This window comes from Dermacentor variabilis, chromosome 9, assembly GCF_050947875.1.
Source record: "Dermacentor variabilis isolate Ectoservices chromosome 9, ASM5094787v1, whole genome shotgun sequence".
Classification (NCBI taxonomy): Eukaryota; Metazoa; Arthropoda; class Arachnida; order Ixodida; family Ixodidae; genus Dermacentor; species Dermacentor variabilis.
The window spans coordinates 106,239,120-106,259,518 of NC_134576.1; positions in this window are offsets into that span (position 1 = coordinate 106,239,120).

The window sequence follows — 20,399 nt, forward strand, 5'->3', positions numbered from 1 at the left end:
TCAATATCGCGCTCGCAGGGCTCCCCCGGCTACTCGACCAGATCCATGATGTCGCCCACGCTATTTATGCGGACATTACTATCTGGTCGACACGGTGTTCCGACGGAGCCATCCAGGACCGACTGCAGCAAGCATCGATGCAGTTTCCGAGTACGCGAGAAAATGCGGCTTAAGATGTGCTCCGGAAAAGTCGGAGCTCATAATCATTCGCCCCCGGAGCCGTTCCTCTACTACCCCTATCACTGTGCATGTGGATGGCACACCGATACCACAGGTTAATCGTGCTCGTATCCTCGGCCTACACGTCCAAGCGGATGGCAGGTAAACTGCACTGTTTCCCTTCTATCCAGACAGATTGAGCAAATTCTGGCCATGATCCGGAGGGTTTCCCACAGGCGCTCGGGCCTTCGAGAAGAGGACCTGCTGCGCTTGGTGGTGGCATGCGTGATCAGCCGCCTTACATACCATCTCCCATTTCCGCGGTTGACCCAAGCGCAACAACTTCGCATAGACGCAATGATTCGCAAAGCGACGAAGCTGGCCCATGGCCTCCCGAACTATACTTCCACACACCATCTCCTTAACTTAGGGATACATAACACACTAGGCGAGCTGCTAGAGGCACATTGGGTCAGCCATCGCCAGCGCCTCCTACTCACTCCTACTGGCCGCCATCTTCTCACACGGCTAGGATACTCTGTCCCACCCCTTTAGTCTGAAACCCGTCCAACGATCTTGTCGTCAGCGATACGCCAAGCACTAAGTATTCACCCATTGCCACGTAATATGCACCCCGAGCATGACAAAGGGCGGCGCAAAGCCCGTGTACGATAACATTGGCCGCATGCTTGCAAACATCCCGGAAACACACGCTTTATACACGGACACATCACACACTCAAGAGGGCTATACCTCGGTAGTTTTGGATGCCACCGGATCCCTGAGAGACTCTGCTGCAATGCACGGAACAAATGCCGCTTACGGAGAAATTCTCGGTGTTGCTCTTGCAATTCGATACGCCATCCGTGTTCCTAAGGAAGTGTATATATTGACGGACTCGCAACAGGCATGCCGGGCGTTCCTATCAGGACATGGCATCCCGAGAGCGGCGCACGAAATTCTCAAACAGATCCCGCAAAATACACTAACCACACCTCCCCTCATCCACTTACTCTGGACCCCTGGTCATACCTCGCTGCCGGGTAACGAACGCGCACATGCGGTTGCCCGAGAAATTTCCCTCCGGCCGACTCGGCGTGGTGAGGCGACTAGTTCAGAGTGGGAGGATCCCTTGCTCAGTTATAAAGACATACTCCGTCATTATACACGCATTCGTCGCACCCACGCCGCACCACCGCCGTCCTTCTCGCGGGAGGAAGCAGTGGCATTGCGCCAGTTACAAACCGCAACTTTTCCTAATCTTGTCTCTCTCAATAAATTCTACCCACACTGTTATGCAGATCGTTGCCCTGGCTGTGGCAGCTCGCCCACAATCTTCCACGTCACGATTGAGTGCACTGCAAACCTCTTTCCTCCCTTGCCAACTCTCCTTTACCCCCTACGCAACAAAGAGCTGCGGGACGATGCCCTCCCGAGGTCCTGCGAGCTGTGACGCAACGGGCTCGAAACATCGCCGGAATCATCTTAGGGACCCTGGACTGAGGCTTCCTCCCACACTGCTCTCGCCATTCAAATATTATTAATAAAGATGTTTCACTCACACTCTCTCTCAACATACGGCCGCGCGACGGCGCTCAACCACCACATACGCAGTTGTAGCCTGAGTATAACGCAGTTGTGGACTGAGTATAACGCAGTTGTGGACTGAGTATAACGCAGTTGTGGACTGAGTATAACGCAGTTGTGGACTGAGTAGAACGCAGTTGTAGCCTGAGTAGAACGCAGTTGTAGCCTGAGTAGAACGCAGTTGTAGCCTGAGTAGAACGCAGTTGTAGCCTGAGTAGAACGCAGTTGTAGCCTGAGCAGACGGCAGTTTTAGCCTGAGTAGAACGCAGTTGTAGCCTGAGTAGAACGCAGTTGTAGCCTGAGTAGAACGCAGTTGTAGCCTGAGCAGACGGCAGTTTTAGCCTGAGTAGAACGCAGTTGTAGCCTGAGTAGAACGCAGCTCCCCCCTCCCTCTCCTGCCCCCGTTGCCTCGCAACGTTGGGTTCCTCGTGTTGCTCTGCTTCGCGTGGGCGAGAGTGAGCCGCGATTGTAGGCTTCCCTCGCACGCTTTCGCCTTCGGACCCTACGCGGGATATTACGGTGACGGCGACGCCGACGGTGGAAATGCGCCTGGGATGTCCATATAATTGCTATCGCAATAAAAAACAGGTTGTTTGCCTCCTGTCCTCATTGTTGCATGTTTTACAGGTGGTAGAGAAAGCAAGGAAAGGCAAGGATGTTTACGGCCAAGTGGTTTCTTAGGATACTTCCATGTTACTGGCAGCATAAACAAACGCACTTAAGTAAGTGCAATATACAATTACCTTTTAAAGTGAGGGTCAATCCATGTGCAGTAAGGATACAAAGTCTGTAACATGTTGAAGGTATGTTGGTTTCCGCGCGGGAAAGAAAAAGCATACACGAGAAATAAGAAAAAGAACTGTTTAAATGGAGCTTACAGTACATCAACGCTTCTTACTAAATTGGCACGGCTGTTTGCTCCTAGAGAAAGCGTTCAATACGCTATTGTACAAAATTCATTACGATAACCCGTCGTTACGGTCTAGTGGCGTTGGCGTCGCGCGGCTATCCCCGAAGGCGCGGTTTCAAATCCAGGCCACGGAGGCAGCATTTCGATTGGGGCGAAATTAATACGGTTGTGTAAAATGAATACGGAGGCCTCCACTGTGGCGTACCTGATAACGATACAGTGGTTGTGACCCGCAAGACCTCATAATTTAATTTTAATACTTTATCACCGCGCTAAGTCAACGTGAAAAAAAGAAGAAAGGGTCGCATGACGGCCGATCCACACGACGGACCAAATTGCTCTTTTGGACCGCGGTCCGCGCATCACGTGATAGGACGTCCCCAGTTCGTGCGTACCGCCGTTGGCCCGCGCAAGACCGCGGCCCTCGCGGTCCAACAAATCGTCGAGGCTTTTCCCGCTTCCGTTTTGGCGGCGGAACGCATGAAAACCGCAGCGATTTTGGCGTAGCCAACGAATGTTGTCCGGCAACAGAGTGTCTTCAGCCAAATCCAATCTAGTTTTCGGCTCAGCAAAAGCCAGTCAAGCCAGTCGTTTCATGTCCGCCGTTCCGCCTACACGTGCGTGCAGCAGATATATTTTTTAAACACCGTGTCCTCTTCGAGTGACGAGGAGGTTTCTTTAGTTTGTATCCCTCGTTGAGCAGTTCACGACTGTGTGGGACTCGAGCCGGAATGATAACAATGATAACACTCTGGCCGAGAGTGTAGCTGGTTGGTCTGCTCTGCCGTCTGCTATGGCGGTCCGCCGTGTGGATGTGCTCTGGCCGGACCGCGCCGGACCGTGACGTCGCATCACGTGACTGAGCGGCCCGCGGACTTGGTCCGTCGTGTGGATCGGCCTTTAGCTGCGCTGTCCAAGGATTGTTAAGCTACCGTTCAGAGATAAAGTATCTATAAGCTTTGTGCTGAGCGACCGAGGCCATTTCCCAAAAACAAACCGCGAGATAGCTATCGGCGCAATTTCGACGGATAATCGCAGCGATCACTGCGACGTACGACCAACCGGATGATTGTAGTTGAAAAGGGGTGGAGGCGAGAGGAGGAGGGGTAGGCACTGCGACTGTAATTGCATTTCCGGTGCTTTGAAAATCGCATAATGTGAAACAGGCTTAGCGCACGCGCACGCTGCCTAAACTGAGCTCTTTCGCTGTTTGCCATGTGAGTATGCGGCGCTGGCGTTCTGCGCGAGTGTGGGCAAATGTCGATGTCACGGCATGTGCAATGGGCGTGCTGCGGGCACACCCACGCATGTGTGCGATTTGCGTCATGCTCAATGCTCCCGGACCTGTGAAGAAATCGCGCGCCGTCGAAGTGTTCCAGTGCTATCATCCAGCATACGGTGAGGTGAGTCGGACTTTATGCTGCGCTGTCATGCACTGAAGGCATCATGTTAGATTAGGCTTCTTTATACTGTATTCGTGACGCGTGCCATTTTTCTTACGATGTAATCTTGTCGCGCGTGCCGCACAGCTTCCGCAAGAACTTCGTTAATCGAGTGAACAGCTATGGCTACACGATTCTGACGGGGTTGCTCTTCTAACTTTTTCCGTTAAATTTTATTTTTCAATGAGGTACTTTCAGCTGGGCGACCGCTGCCATACCCCCTGACGTTGAAAGGAATGTCCGCTGGTTTTGTACGCTGGTCTGGTGCAGCGTCAGTGGCGGAACGCCACGGACGCTTTCGAGTGATCGTTGATTCAAAGCCATAGTAGCATATTCGCGAGAAGAATCCCCGTTCCACGGCGCATGTCCAACACCCCTGCCTTGACTGCTGTTTGGCCAGTGTAGCGCGCTGAATAGCACCTGTACAAAAAACCATGCACGGTTATATAGCCATGCTTCCATGGCGATCGCCGCCGTGTACTCTCAATGGTCACTACGCCTTTTTTTCTTCAAGATATGTCGCTTGTCGTCGCTGTGCATGTGCTTTGTATTACATTTAAATATATTTTGTTTTGAATTTTGCTGCGTATTCATGACAGTGTTTTTTATTGTTTGCATTACTGTGTCACGAAATAACAATGTACCATTTATCCAACAATCACAAAAAGAAACAACAAAATGTGTTGCCTACTATTTTTTCCCACAAGAACAAACACGCTTTGTGCCCTCTCATATCTTCAGAGGGTTGTTGCCTGAAATCTCAAATATTACTTCATTCGAGAGAACCAAAACACGAAATAAGCGTACTCGTGTTTCCCGTACTGGGCGAACGGAATTGTTTGAGAAAAAGCAAAGAAAGAACAGGCAAGCAAAATTAAGATGGGAGCCTTCAAAGAGAGTGCTGCTGTCGTAGCAAACGACTACAGAGCTGAAGGAATCGTTGAAGTGCTGCCTTCTTTTTTTCACATCTACTGGCATGTTACCGTCGCCAGTTCACCTTCCTGCGCGTCCGTTATTATGCCTTCCGAATACTCGACAGTGTGCGAAAAAGCATGGTGGGCTTTCCGGATCAGCGTGGAAATGCGCGAGGTACAACCTTTTGCGACGTGGCTGTTATTGGCCTGCATTCCTTTGTCATAGGTCACGCATGCTTTTGCTAAATCGAATAACTTTTGAAGACTTCAACTTCTCAGCTAAATATAAAAGGTTCACTAAAATTAAGGAGTTAAATAACTCCATAACGAAAAGTTCGCAGACGCCGGCGCGCCACGCCTCTCATCGCGGAGGCCATGCGCCGGCTTCTCGGCCACGCCACTAGATGGCGCAGCGTGTCCAGAAAGAACCGTGAGAAAGGAAGCCGGGCGCCGCATGCCACCTTTCTCAGTGTTTGCACGCATCAGCACGCCATAGATTTCGGAGCTGACGTGCAGGCTTCGTGGTGTCGCCGCTAGATGGCGCCGATTGTTCTTGTGGAAGCGCGGAGGAGGAGCCCAGTTGCAGCATACACGCCTCACACATAACTATTCGACGGTGGCGACACGTCATGTCGTTACATTGATTAAATGCTAAACACATTACCGTCGACAGGCATCGTGAGATGGATTCTGCGGAATTTTCTGTCCTATTTTCGTCAAGTGCATTTCTTCACGCCTTAGAATCTACGTTAAGTGAGCCCGGTTGAGTAGAATTTTGGGGAGTCTGAGACCGAGCGAGCCTTCAGAAAATAAAAATGGGAGCAAGCTTCTAAGTGAGTTAGTATTATTTTGCCGACCTGTGGCACTCCATGTCAATGCCACAAATCGCCAGCTCTATGCGTTTCCGGTACCTGGCAGCCGTTGCATTGTCCCGCAAAAGCATTCGATGGGCCGGGGTAGGCCCCCTACGGCCCGCTTCCCGTGGCACCACGTGGAAATCGGCGGGTAACGGTCACGATCATCTGACACGCTTCGCCAAACCAGCTGACGTACCAGCTTTTACGGCCTGGGATGTCGCCTGTTTCCTCGTATTCGCGATTCCAAGTAAATGCTCGCCCCGTAGCGACCGTGCTGAGAAGCAGCCGATCCAGGTTCATCCACACGTTCACACATTACAGCCTGCATTGCGACGCTGCCTCGTAGTTCTCAAATCACCATGATGCCGCCGCCGCGCACAAGCCCGAATCATCATCATTCATCATTTCATCATTTCGTCGTTTTCCGAAGACGGCAGACGGCGCGCAACGGAGAGCGACATGGTTGGATCAGTAACTCGCGAATTGGGAAAAAGGTGACAGACGCTATGATGCTTTGTTCGAAACACTTCACTCAAGACGACTTCTTCATTACCAGCAAGGAAACCATTGCTTTCTTCTTATACTCTTTAAATATGCTGCTGGCCTTTCAACCCGCGAAGTGTACTTTGTTTAGGCAGACGCTTTATGTGATGTACGCTGAAGCTCCATTTGGTTTGGTTAGTTTAATTTCCTGCGCCATCAATATCTTTAGAAATGCCTTAAGCAACCTGAATTATCGAGCTGATCTACTTTTGTCCGTCAAATGCACCGTCAAGTCCTTACCAGATAATCTCGGTCGACTTCCCCGAGGTCACAAAACTTTGCACTTAGAACAAACCTCCCAACCACACGGTTACTCACAGCGTCATCACGCATGGTTCCCCAGTTTCTTCCCGTCCTCGCCGATTGTCCAGCGAGCTTCACGCCGACGCTAAACCGGAGTTTGAGCCGACGCTGCAACTCAGCATTGTTCTTCCTCCCTCCAGTGCTAGGGCTTCGCCGCTGCATTTGGTGCCAAAAGAAGGATCCGAACGATAGGCGTCCGTGAGGAGATGACCATGCTCTCAATGCTCAAACCGCGCATGACAGCCACCCATCTTTCCCATTCTCAACGTTTCATATCTAAACCGGAATGGGTGCGACATACTGACAGGTGTACTTGTTTATTTTTTCCGGGTGACCGCTTGTCGCCGCCTAGCAAATGTTATGTCACAGCAACTTCTCGTCACTCTAGTGCGTCATCCGCCTGTGCATCGATCTTCCGGACTGCGTCGCCCAGCAGCGAAATCACGATACCTTTCGCGAACAAATGCTCAAACACTTTAATGATAACACTCAGCACGTGCGTTTCTTAACGTGATTGATACAATTTTGTTTTACGTATGTGTACTACTTCATGCATTTCCCTTATTGTGTTCCATGATGCAGAAGTGACGTCTTGTACTTCATATCACTTCTTCCGATTTTCCATATTTTGTGATTTGTTATCTGAGATCCTTAGTTTTCTGTTTACTTCTTTCTTGCTGTACTTGCCTTTATATGTAGTTGATAGCGTACTTTGTGTAAACGTTTGTGTTTGACTCCATCCCATTACACAATGCCCCTGTTGAGGCCTGTAGGGCACAAAGTCTTCGCGTGCATCAATGACATACTAATCGCTATCGCCACTCCAAAAGACCACGAGTATCACTTGCGTCAACTTTTACAGCGTGTGCAACAGTATGGCCTCGTCGTGAAACCACAGAAATACGTTTTTTGGAACCACCGAGCTAGATTTCGTGAGCCTTCGCCTTTCGGCACTCGGCATCCTTCTGTTGCCATCCCACATCTAGGCTGTCCAGAATTTTCTGCTGCCCAACGCTTTTCCCTTGTTTCGTGAGTTCTTGGGTCTCGTCAGTTTTTCACGCCGTTTTATTTCACACTGCCCAGCCTAACTGCAGCTGATCACCGACCTGTTGAAAAAGCCACGGAGCCCGTCTTCAACGACACCATGGTCACCTCAGGCTCGGGCTGCGTCTTTTGGGTGCTGAGAAAGTCGTCGCTGAAGTAACTCTGCTGGTAAATCCCCGTTCTGACGCACCGACTAGAGTAATGGTAGACGCCTGCAGTGTGGTCCCCGGAGTTGCGCTGCAGCAATATATTGGCTCTGAATGGCGCTCCTTGAGCTATTTCTCTCGGAAGCTGCAATTAGCCGAGACAAACTAGGGTTTCTTCGGTCGCGAGCTGTTGACCATCTATGCCACCACTCAACACTTCCGCCCTCCTCCCCCCCCCCCCCCCATTGGAAGGACGCCAGTTCCCCGTGATGACTGACCATAAGCCTCTGACTTGAGTGTTCTGCATGAACTCCTTAAAGTACGTCGTGAGAGAGAAACGACATCTTGCATACGTATCTGAGTTCACCACGGATATACGGCGTGTCAAGGGAGCCGACAACGCAACAGCCGATGCCCTCTCCAGTGTTGTGGCGATCAGCTCCACATTTATTACTGTCGACTGGCATACAATTTTGGAGACACAGCGCAACCACCCTCAACTACAAGAGTTACGGCAACGCCCTTCTTCCCTTCGCCTCGAGCTTGTTCCTCATCCGTCGGCACCGTTTTCTCTGTGGTGCGATATGTATGGGCCTCTTTCGCGTCCTTTCATTCCAGCAGCGTTCCGGCGGGACATTTTTTCACTCTCTTCACGACATTGCTCACCCTGGCATACGGGCCACTTGACCCCTCGTCACGCTGCGCTGTGTGTGGCATCAATGTAGACAATCGTGCGTGGTCCCGTTCCTGTATTGCATGTCAAACAACCAAAGTGAACCGTCACGCTATTGAGCCATACCGACGGTTCCTGCCTCTCGACCAGCGCCTCGACGATATCCACATCGACATAGTCGGTCGGTTTCCTCTTTCGCGTGGCTACCGTTACATTTTGACTATAATATACCTTTTCACACGGTGGCCCGAAGTGGTCCCCATTGTAGACGTCATCGAAGATACAGTGGCACGCGTTTCTTAATGGGTTCGACGTTTCGGATGCCCAGCCATTGTAACGACAGACCGGGGGTGGCAGTTGGAATCTGCATTATTTGCTGCACTTACCCGCATCATAGGTGTGAAGCACTGCCACACTCCTGCTTGCTATCAGTCCGCTAGCGGCGTGTTCGAGCATCTTCATCGGCAGCTCAAAACGGCCCTCACAGCATGTCGTTATCGTCGACCAATTGCCGTTGATAATGCTTAGACCTCATGCTGTCCTCTGCCACGACCTTGGGGGCTCTATGGCCCGACTAGTTTACGGCGCCCTTTTACGTTTTGCCGGCGACCTTTTCACCGCAGAAAAGACAACGCCTGAACATCAACCGTATCTTCAACGCCTCCATAACTGAATCCGTGCGCTACAGCGCATCCAGCATAGGTCAGCGAAGCAACACATATTCGAACGCTCGGACCTAGCGACCTTCACACGTTTTCTTAGACAAAACGGTATCCGGGCGCCTATTAAGCCCACCTACGACGGGTTCTTTCCTGTTCTGCGCCGTTCCACCAAGACTTTCCTCGTCACGCAGCAGGGACGTGAGGAGACAGTCTATAAGTCCGCCCCAAGCCGGCCTACGTGCAGATGCCGATCCCCCACCTGCAACTCCAGAGCACGGATTCCCCAGAGCTTTGCCTTCCCTTACAACCTCAAGAACGCCTGCATTGTGTCCATTACACGCTTGTGGTCTAGCAGTGGCCCCTGTAGCGCCCGCATCTGCCACTATGCCAGGAAGTGCTCGCAGCAAGAACATTGCAGCAAATACAGATGGCAGTGGAGCGTACGCTCCTGTGTGAGCCGTGCAGCTTCTGTACCCATCATTTTTCCTTTCGCGCTCGACAAGTCAAATCCGGATGCATCGAACACAATATTCAGTGGGCATGGAAGCACGACACCTTTATTTTAGTGTCGTCACTTCTCTGTGCTTTAGTATGTGGCTCCATGGGAGCACACCGTTCATACCCGAGCCGGCGACTTGTACTGTTGCATCGAAACTGCCAAAGATGTTCGCTTCGCTCATTCCTTTCGTTGGAAGTTGCCTCTCCCGGTGGCACAGTGACCTCGACTAGGACTGGAGGCACGACAGGCACCTATGGTTCGTCGACGGCATTTACGGGGGTGTTTCAAGACCTGACGCTGGCTCAGTGGATTCCGCGATTATGATTGCAGGATAAGTTATTACTCTGCTTGACCAGTGCCAACACCACATACAGAACACAAGGCTTGTTCACTTCGATCCATGACGTCATGCTACCCGACACATAATTTCCATTGCCAAGGTCGGCGTGACAAAAGCGGTGGCATCAAAATCACTGTTGCTTACTCGGGAGCGTCTTCATTAGCTTCTATGGCAGTCGGGCCACGTAGCATGACGTCATCGATCAGAGTGAACAGACCTTACTATCTAGGTCGTGTTGCCCGTGCCCATACGCATGGGCGACCTTGCAAAGTGGTCTCCACAGCACATTAGAAACGATGTGAAGGCCGATATTGAATGACTTAAACCAGACTCATGGTACGTAACCTTCAGTGGGCATGGAAGCATGGCTGGAACGAAGGCTGTACATACAACTAGTGTGTGCAAGCATGGAAGCACGCCGCTAATACCCGAGCTGGTGACTTGTGCTGCTACAGCGAAGCTCCCCAGGCTGCCATGGCTTCGCTCATTGCACCTGCTGGCAGTTTACTTTCCTGTTGTTGGCTCAGCGTCCACGACTACGACTAGAGGCAACACTCACCCATGGTTCGTCGATGGTAATTGCGGTGGTGCTTGAGACGTGACACCGGCTTCGTGGATTCCTTGATCTTGATGGTACGAATTGTATCTGACACAGCACAGCAAAACACGGACACAAGAAGAAATGACAGACTGACACGAACGCTATCCAAGGTAAATATACCTGGTAGCGAAGCTTCCATAGGTGCCCATACGTTGAAAACATGACGGTTTATCGGCGGTTCCTGGGGCTTTGTGCCACGTGTGTGTGAAGGGAAAAATTCCGGCGGAAGAAAAAATAATGTGACGCCATGTCCGTTAAAAACAGAAGTGACGTCATTTTGTTCTCGAAGGAGCGAAATTTGTTTTGGTGGCTTGCCAGTAGAGCTATACATTCAAATGTCCCGCCATTCCACTCGATGGGCATTTCGAGCTTTCAGCGCGGAACGTGATGCAGGAAAAGGCCAGCCGTATGCTGACATATGGAACATACTTTCTTTGGAAGCCGATGAAAGCTTTGGGTGTAGTGTGCTGGTCCTATCGTCGGACGCCAAGCCCGTCGGCCAGCGCACTCGCACGAAAGCCAAAGTAAACAATTATCTGGCGGTCGTCACTCACTACTTTTGGCTAAACAGGTTAAGAAACGATGAAGCTACCTGCGTTACCAAATTCAGAGAAACGCCGACAAGCAAAAGAGCGCCATGTGTGAGTTGGGCGTATTATATCAGATGAACTTTACGAGCATGCCTTTCTGCACACGTCAAGAACACACTGCATTGAAAATGATAGCGGCATCAACCAATATTTCTCACTTCGATGCATGACGCAACGATATTTCAGCCCCCTCTTACGATGGGCGCTGAAAAAAATGTATTTATTGATAACAATAACATAAAATGAACTTGTATTTTCTTTACTCGTCACGCACATATAAAATTGACCATGAATTTTAATTTCGTTGACCGAATCTGTGTCTCGCTCTAATTAAAAAACGCTTTTTACGTTCACAATGTTTGTTCCCTCCAAACATAGTCGCGCTTCAATTGCTGCTCCCCTAACCACCCTTGCTGATGTCGGTGACAATTTGTTCTGAACCTCTTTTCGCCTGAAGCTTCGCGATCTATTTCGATCTACCTTTCACTACCGATCAGCAAAAAGAAAACTTCAATTCCAGGATTGGTTGTACATACACGCACGTGACCCACGTGCCCAGCGATATCATATCGTAAGATAAATGACATCATGAAAACAATCTTAAAGCCTGTAAATCGCAAAAACACCAAGAAAACTTAATTGATACACTGTAGATGAAGTCAGCTCTCAAGGCATGCGCAAGTAATGCATTTCTTTCGAGGACAATGACTGCAAGCCTGCCTGTGCATTGGTCAGCGGCTGAGAAGATGAGCTCAGTTTCTGTTATCAACCTTAGAAATTCACGTTTATTCCATTCCATAATAGTTGTCTTCTAGAGGAAGGTGACGTGTAGTACGCGTATTCCAATGAAACGCCAGAAAACCGATACCTGATACACTTTTCACTTTGTTTTTGTGCTCTCGTAAGCGTTCGTTGATGCATCTTCCGGTTTGACCTATGTAGCATTTACCGCATGACGGCGGAATTCGATAGACCACCCTTGTGACGCAGACGACCGACTGATCTTTGTGTTTCTTATTACATGCCGGCTTTTTCGCCCTCATCGTACTAGTGGTTTTACACAGCTTGTTTTGCTAGCTTGCTTTGAGCTGAAAAAAATCACCGTTCCTTCCAGTCCGTGAAGATGGTCGAACAGCGAAGCTGTGTTTGTAACACCGGGTGTTACACCATGTAAGTCAAACTTCGCAAGCAGTCTATATTGTAAATATTTTCTTTACCCATTCTTTCACCTCATTTTCGCTTTTGCGTGCGCAGGCCTTGTCAGCTGACGTCAAATAATTCTATTGTTCCATCCCTCACAATGACCTTCTTAAATGTGTCGGGGATTGTAGCGACAAGTATGGCGTCATAACGTTTTCAGAAAAAGCAGGTGTTTCCGTAGAAGGGTTTTTAGAATGGTCGCATTTTTAGCTCTCAACTTTTGCCAGGTGGAAGAATTGGCCATATCTGCAGAAAAAAAAAACTCATTTGCATAGGGTTGTTTCGGGCTCACGTCCTTAGCAACGTATATTTAGCGCAAGTAGATAGATACATGTATGAAAGCCTCACGGCACTAGCAGTATTTCAGGGAGGTTTTAGATTTGTCACCTCTTTTTTAGTTCATCTGTGTAGCTATTTGGGCTTATTGGGGTAACACTTCGCAGTTTTTGTTGTAGCGCAAAAAGCACAAAGACCTAAAAGAGAAAAAAAAACCTGTGTGTGTCTGCTTTTTTTCTTCTTCTACGTCCTTGTGCTTGTTGCGCTAGAAGAAAAACTGCAAGATATCTTTTAGTGTTTCTGCGTTGCACTTGTAAGAGTTTTCAAGAAAAATTTGCCGGTGTATTACGATCTTTCGCCAGTATTTGAAGCCACTTGTCGTGACTTTTGAAGTGCCTGTCGATAATGCGCTTCGGTTTCTTGACGTTCCACTCATCTCAACAGATAGCAGGGCCTGCTGGGCTTACAGCCCATGAGCTAACAAACCTCTTCTCCAATTTAACTCAGCCCATCCTATGTTGGTGAAGAGGGGCATAGCTAACACGTGCGTCAAGAACGCTCTTAAAAAATCATGCTCACACCTAATAAAAGTCAGCTTCCAGCAGCAGACTGTGCGTCTTAATGAGGCTGTGGAACACACGGGGAAGGCGGGAGATAGAAATTCAAGACGATGAGAAAAACGAGAGCAAAATATAAGCGGGAGCCATTATTCCATTCCGCACAATTACCTTCTCCATTGTGTCGAGGATTGTGTTGACAAGTACGACGTCATAAGGTTTTCACAAGAAGCATGCGTTTCAGTAGAAGGGCTTTTGGAATTTTTGTGTTTTTACCTGTCGGCAACTTTCGTCTGGTGGAACAATAGGCCGTATGGGTAGAGAAAAAAAAGGCGTTCGCATAGTGTCGTGTCTAGCTCAAGTTCTTGGCAACCTACACTTAGCGCAAGTAGATAGGCACCTGTATGAAAGCCTCACAGCACTAGCAGTTTTTCAGGGCGCTTTTAGATTTGTCGATTATCTTTTAGTGTTTCTGCGTTGGTCTCGTAAAAGTTTTCAAGATAAATGTACTTATGTATTACGATCTTTCGCGAGTATTTGAAGCCACTTGACGTGACTTTTGAAGTCCCTGTCGATAATGAGCTTCGGTTTCTTGACGATTCGTTCATACCAACAGGGCCTGTTGGGCCTAAAGCCAATGAGCTAACAAACCTCTTCTTCCATTTAATTCAATTGAACCTAAGTTGGGGAAGAAGGACATAACTAACATGTGCTCCAAGAACGCTCTTAAAAATCATGCTCAAACCTAATGAGAGCCAGTTTCCCGCAGCAGACTGTGCGTCTTAGGGAGGCTGGGTATGCCAACGATGTGTTGGTTTCCGTGGTGGAAATGCTGCTTAAACAGGAACGATCGAGAAGATGCCCCCGTGAAAATGCGTGAACTAGTGGCCGTGATCAGGTGAAAATTGCTGTGACTCTGCATATTCACCAGGTATCGCATAGCCCGAGAAAGATAGGAAGCCGAAGAAACTTGCGGGTTTGTTTTTTTCACCTCCAAACAAGACTAGAAATACAAGCTGTATAAAACCACTAGCCCGATGAGGGCAAAACAGCCGGCATGTGATAAGACGCACAAATCTCAGTTCGTTGTACGCGCCGCAGGGGTGGTCTATGGCATTCCGCTCTCATGCGGTAGATGCTACATGTGTCAAATCGGAAGCTGCATTAATGAACGCTTAAGAGAGCACAGAAACAAAGTGAAGAGGGCATCAGGTGACGGTTTTCGGCAATTTCACTGCAAAAAGTGAACATGTCACCCTCTTCTAAAGGACACCGCTATTATAGACATGCAGGAATAAACGCGAGTGTGTTAGATTAATATTAGAAGCCGTGCAAATCCTCTCGGCCGCTAACCAATGTGAAAAAAAAAAAGAAATTTCACTGTCATTGTTCGCTAAAGAAAAGGAATATTTGCGCCTGTCGCCTGAAATGTATCATTTAGGTTTTCTTGGTATTTCTGGGACGTGCCAGTTTTAACATTGTTTTCATATCGTCATACATCTTAGGATTTGATATCGCTCTGTGCATGGTTTTGGGTGCATATATGTACGAACGATTCCGGAATTGAGATTTCGTTGTTGATAGCGCTTGTGTCCCTCTGCCATTTCTTCTTGGGTCCGTGCGCTACAACGCCTGTATAGGGTATTTTTCTGCAGGAGCTAGCCGGCGGTGTCGTGGCGCAGTGGTATAGAGGAGCTGACTCCCGTGCAGAGGGTCCGGGTTCAATCCCAGTAGGAATTCGGTAATATTTTTTTTTGTAATTCCTGGCGATAGCTGCCATAGGCACAGGCGGCGGACACCATCACCAACAGAAACGGCAATCGCACAGCTCCCATAACAGGTTACGCTGTAAAGCACTTTACTGCATACTAGAAGTGGCACCTGACTGAAAGCACCAAGGCCCCCTCGGTTTCTCCGAATCGTTCCTTATGGCTGCCCAATGCGCTCTTACAACCCTCTGAAACGACGTGCTGGGTCAAAGGTCATATTCAAGAAACACCAGTTGCACACGTCCTCCGTTTAGGTGATATATAAGGGCTACTAAGCAGGCTGGAGACAAGTCAGTAGGGGAATATGGCATAGGCTCTAGGAATAGCAGAGGAGAGTTATTAGTAGAGTTTGCAGAACATATGCGGATAATGAATACCTTTTTCCGCAAGCGGGTTAGCCGAAAGTGGACGTGTAGGAGCCCGAATGGTGAGACTAGAAATGAAATCGACTTCATACTCTGCGCGAACCCTGGCATCATACAAGATGTAGACGTGCTCGGCAAGGTGCGCTGCAGTGACCATAGGATGGTAAGAACTCGAATTAGCCTTGACTTGAGGAGGGAATGGTAGAAACTGGTACATAAGAAGCCAATCAATGAGTTAGCGGTAAGAGGGAAACTAGAGGAATTCCGGACCAAACTACAGAACAGGTATTCGGCTTTAACTCAGGAAGAGGACCTTAGTGTTGAAGCAATGAACGACAATCTTATGGGCATCATTAAGGAGTGCGCAATAGAAGTCGGTGGTAACGCCGTTAGACAGGAAACCAGTAAGCTATCGCAGGAGACGAAATATCTGATCAAGAAACGCCAACGTATGAAAGCCTCTAACCCTACAGCTGGAATAGAACTAGCAGAACTTTCTAAGGTAATCAACAAGCGTAAGACAGCTGACATAAGGAACTATAATATGGATAGAATTGAACAGGCTCTTAGGAACGGAGGAAACCTAAAAGCAGTGAAGAAGAAACTAGGAATACGCAAGAATCAGATGTGTGCGTTAAGAGACAAATCCGGCAATATCGTTACCAATATGGATGAGATAGTTCAAGTGGCTGAGGAGTTCTATAGAGATTTATACAGTACCAGTAACACCCACGACGATAAGGTGAGAGAGAATAGTCTAGAGGAACTTGAAATCCCACAAGTAACGCCGGAAGAGGTAAAGAACGCCTTGGGAGCTATGCAAAGGGGGAAGGCAGCTGGGGAGGATCAGGTAACAGCAAATTTGTTGAAGGATGGTGGGAACACTGTCCTAGAAAGACTGGCCACCCTATATACACAATGCCTCATGACCTCGAACGTACCGGAATCTTGGAAGAACGCTAACATAATCCTAATCCATAAGAAAGGGGACGCCAAAGACTTGAAAAAGTATAGACCGATCAGCTTACTGTCCGTTGCCTACAAAGTATTTACTAAGGTAATCGCAAATAGAATCAGGAATACCTTAGACTTCTGTCAACGAAAGGACCAGACAGGATTCCGTAAAGGCTACTCAACAATAGACCATATTCACACTATCAATCAGGTGATAGAGAAATGTGCGGAATATAACCAACCCTTATATATAGCCTGCATTGATTACGAAAAAGCATTTGATTCAGTTGAAACCTCAGCAGTCATGAAGACATTACGGAATCAGGGTGTAGATGAGCCATATGTAAAAATACTGGAAGTTATCCATAGTGGCTCCACAGCCACCGTTGTCCTCCACAAAGAAAGCAACAAAATCCCAATAAAGAAAGACGTCAGACAGGGAGATACGATCTCTCCAATGCTATTCACAGCATGTTTACAGGAGGTATTCAGAGACCTGGAGTGGGAAGAATTGGGGATAAAAGTTGATGGAGAATACCTTAGCAACTTGCGATTCGCTGATGATATTGCCTTGCTTAGTAACTCAGGAGACCAACTGCAATGCATGCTCACTGACCTGGAGAGGCAAAGCCGAAGGGTGGGTCTAAAAATTAATCTGCAGAAAACTAAAGTAATGTTTAACAGTCTCGGAAGAGAACAGCAGTTTACGATAGGTAGTGAGGCACTGGAAGTGGTAAGGGAATACATCTACTTAGGACAGGTAGTGACCACGGATCCGGATCATGAGACTGAAATAATCAGAAGAATAAGAATGGGCTGGGGTGCGTATGGCAGGTATTCTCAAATCATGAACAGCAGGTTGCCACTATCCCTCAAGAGGAAAGTGTATAACAGCTGTGTGTTACCAGTACTCACGTATGGGGCAGAAACCTGGAGGTTTACGAAAAGGGTTCTGCTGAAATTGAGGAGGACGCAACGAGCTATGGAAAGAAGAATGATGGGTGTAACGTTAAGGAATAAGAAAAGAGCAGATTGGGTGAGGGAACAAACGCGGGTAAATGACATCTTTGTTGAAATCAAGAAAAAGAAATGGGGGGGGGGGGCATGCCCAAGGACATGTAATGAGGAGGGAAGGTAACCGATGATCATTAAGGGTTACGGACTGGATTCCAAGGGAAGGGAAGCGTAGCAGGGGGTGGCAGAAAGTTAGGTGGGCGGATGACATTAAGACGTTTGCAGGGACAGCATGGCCACAATTAGTACATGACCGGGGTAGTTGGAGAAGTATGGGAGAGGCCTTTGCCCTGCAGTGGGCGTAACTAGGCTGATGATGATGATGAATAAAAACAGCCATTTACCAGACCTGAACTTTTACGAAGATTGCTTCGGTAGGAAAACAACGTATTTATATTTTTAAGAAATCTGGAGTTTTAGGTGCCAAAACCACGATCTTATTGTGAGGCACGCCGTAGTGGGGGACACCGAAATGATTTTGGCCAGTGCACGGGACATGACCGTTTTTTTTTCATTACGCCGCCATCTAAATGCAGCCGCCACGGCCGGGTTTTGATTGAGCAACAGAAAGTTGTATCGGGCGTTTTCTATGTCGCTCTACAACTTTTCTCATTGATTCTTTTCATGTAATTATAATATTTGAGATGTAGATTAATTAATTAAGACTAATTATCTAGTTAGGCGGAATGGATGGATGAATGTTATGAGCGTCCCCTTTGGAACGGGGCGGTGGGTTGCGCCACAAAGCTCTTGGTATTATACTGCCTAATGGCCTACCTAGGTCAAATAATAAAAGAAACACTATGAACTACCACGCCCGAATCTTCTGATCCCCTATTGCGAACTGTGCATTTGTACGTCTCCGTCTATTGTCGTTTCCCTACTTTTCTTCCACCAATCGTCCAATCACCTCTTACTAATGCCTATTGCGGACATGTTTGCTTTACCAGTGCTCCCGCTGAACCCAAGGGGCTTCAAGGAGGCCAGTGGTGTATAAATCGACCACTGGGTAGACGTGTTCACATTCTAATAAAACATGCTCCGTCGTTTTTGTAGCTTTACCGCAGCAAGCACATGCTTCTTCTTCCTTCTTATATCTCGCTTTATAGGTGCGTTCTAAGGCATACCGATCTCACTTCGAAAAGTAATCAGCTTCCCTTTGAGTTATCATAAACGGTTTCTTTCCTGTTGAAATGAAACATAGTTGGAGTGTCTCCAAGCAGCGGCGAACAGCATTACCTTGGTTCCGTTCAGCTAGGTGGAATTCGCATTCTTTAAAGCTCTGGCTAAATTTAGCTGGGACAGCCTGTGTGTGTGTTTGTGTTTGTGTGTGTGTTTGTGTGTGTGCTGATTAGTGTTGCATTACAAGAGGCTGCAAAATGCTCAAGTGAGAGCATTTTTGGTCATTGGCTGGGCGGATAATCAACCAGACGTAATAAAATATCACGGCCCTGCGGTGCCAAAATTTTCCGAACTGTGTCGCTGACTTGAGACAGAAAAGTCGCTAAAATTTTCGCTAATATTGCCAAATGGATTCTAAATATAGTAGGTGTTCTGTAGCACCGTAATATTGTCACATCGAAGGTCCCAGAGTAATCAGTGGTGCTCGCGTGTTTTGCAGAAAGTTCTACACAATTCGCGTCACACATGCAATCAGATTGCACAAGCTTCGGTGACAACAGAATCATCGATAACATTCGAGCAACTTTCGATACACGCGGACGCGTCCAGCGGTGAGCGATAAGATTTGTTAGACGGTGAAAAGCGCTCACTCCTAGAAGGCAAACAAGTCCACGTGTCAATATACGCTAGCGTGAATTAAATAATTTACCTAGACGTTTCACGTCTGTCTTACATCCGTGTAGGCGACGGATACGCAGTGAATATACAATTGGGGTCTAATGGCTCTTACATTATCGATATATTTACGCAACGGGTGATGACAGCTTATATTTTGCGTTTACATTGAGATTTACAGTTTCCAAACACAGCAGTAATCTGAAGAACACCAATAATCTAGTTCTCATGGAATGAAAAGGCACTTAGTCTACATTATGCCTGAATTTGCCTGCTTCTCGACTTTCTTGAGAAAACTAAATTGTGCGGAATGTGCTTGGCCGCACGTTGGTAAAGCTATTCATCGCGACGAGCATCCCGGCGACAAGTTAACTCGTAGTGAACACTCCGTAACTTTTGCACCTGTGCACGTGTGCCGTTTCTGTAGTTTTGACAAGTAAATATTACAAGATGAGTGTTGCTATTTTTTTTGCAACCGGATCAATACAAATGAAAATAGGCGTTCCTGGTATCATACGGTTTAGAAAAGAAAAGGGCACAAAACGTGCAGGTTATTTGAGGTGCCCTACAACTTTGTAATGGATATGTTTGCGATTCAAGCAAATAGTTCACTAATTAAAAGTAATTAATTAAGTAATACTTCGCGATGAAAAAATACTGGCCGTCAGTACGTACGACTACGGCTACTATTCAGTCGGTTACGGTTCCTCTAGAGCTTTTCGGTATTTTTAAAATCTTGCTCCACGTTAACTGGTACACCCTGTATATATAGTGTTGCGCGGCGGAGCCGAAGAAGAGGAGATGGAAGAACTGTGTGCGCTCTATAGAAAAGGCCCGAGTGCCAAGTAACCGGCCCCGCTCTCGGGCGAAGCATTAAGCTCAAGTTTTGAAGGCGGGCCGCATGCCACCGCTTCCGACAGCGGGATATCAAGATTGTCATCCGCCCCAAGGGCGCCCTTATAGCCAAGGTCGGCAGTCCCAACGTGACCGCAGTTATGCTCCGAGGAGCCAAACTCATGGACGAAGAAAGCTATATATATTTATAGTTTCAGATGTAATACACTCAACTCTCTCATTCATTTGGCCCTGAGGGTATGTTAAATAAATCAATAACTCTTCAACATTGCAATTGCTTTTTTTTTACTGTGGGTTGACTTTACATCTCTAATGTAGGCTACATTCAGAAATGTTATAACA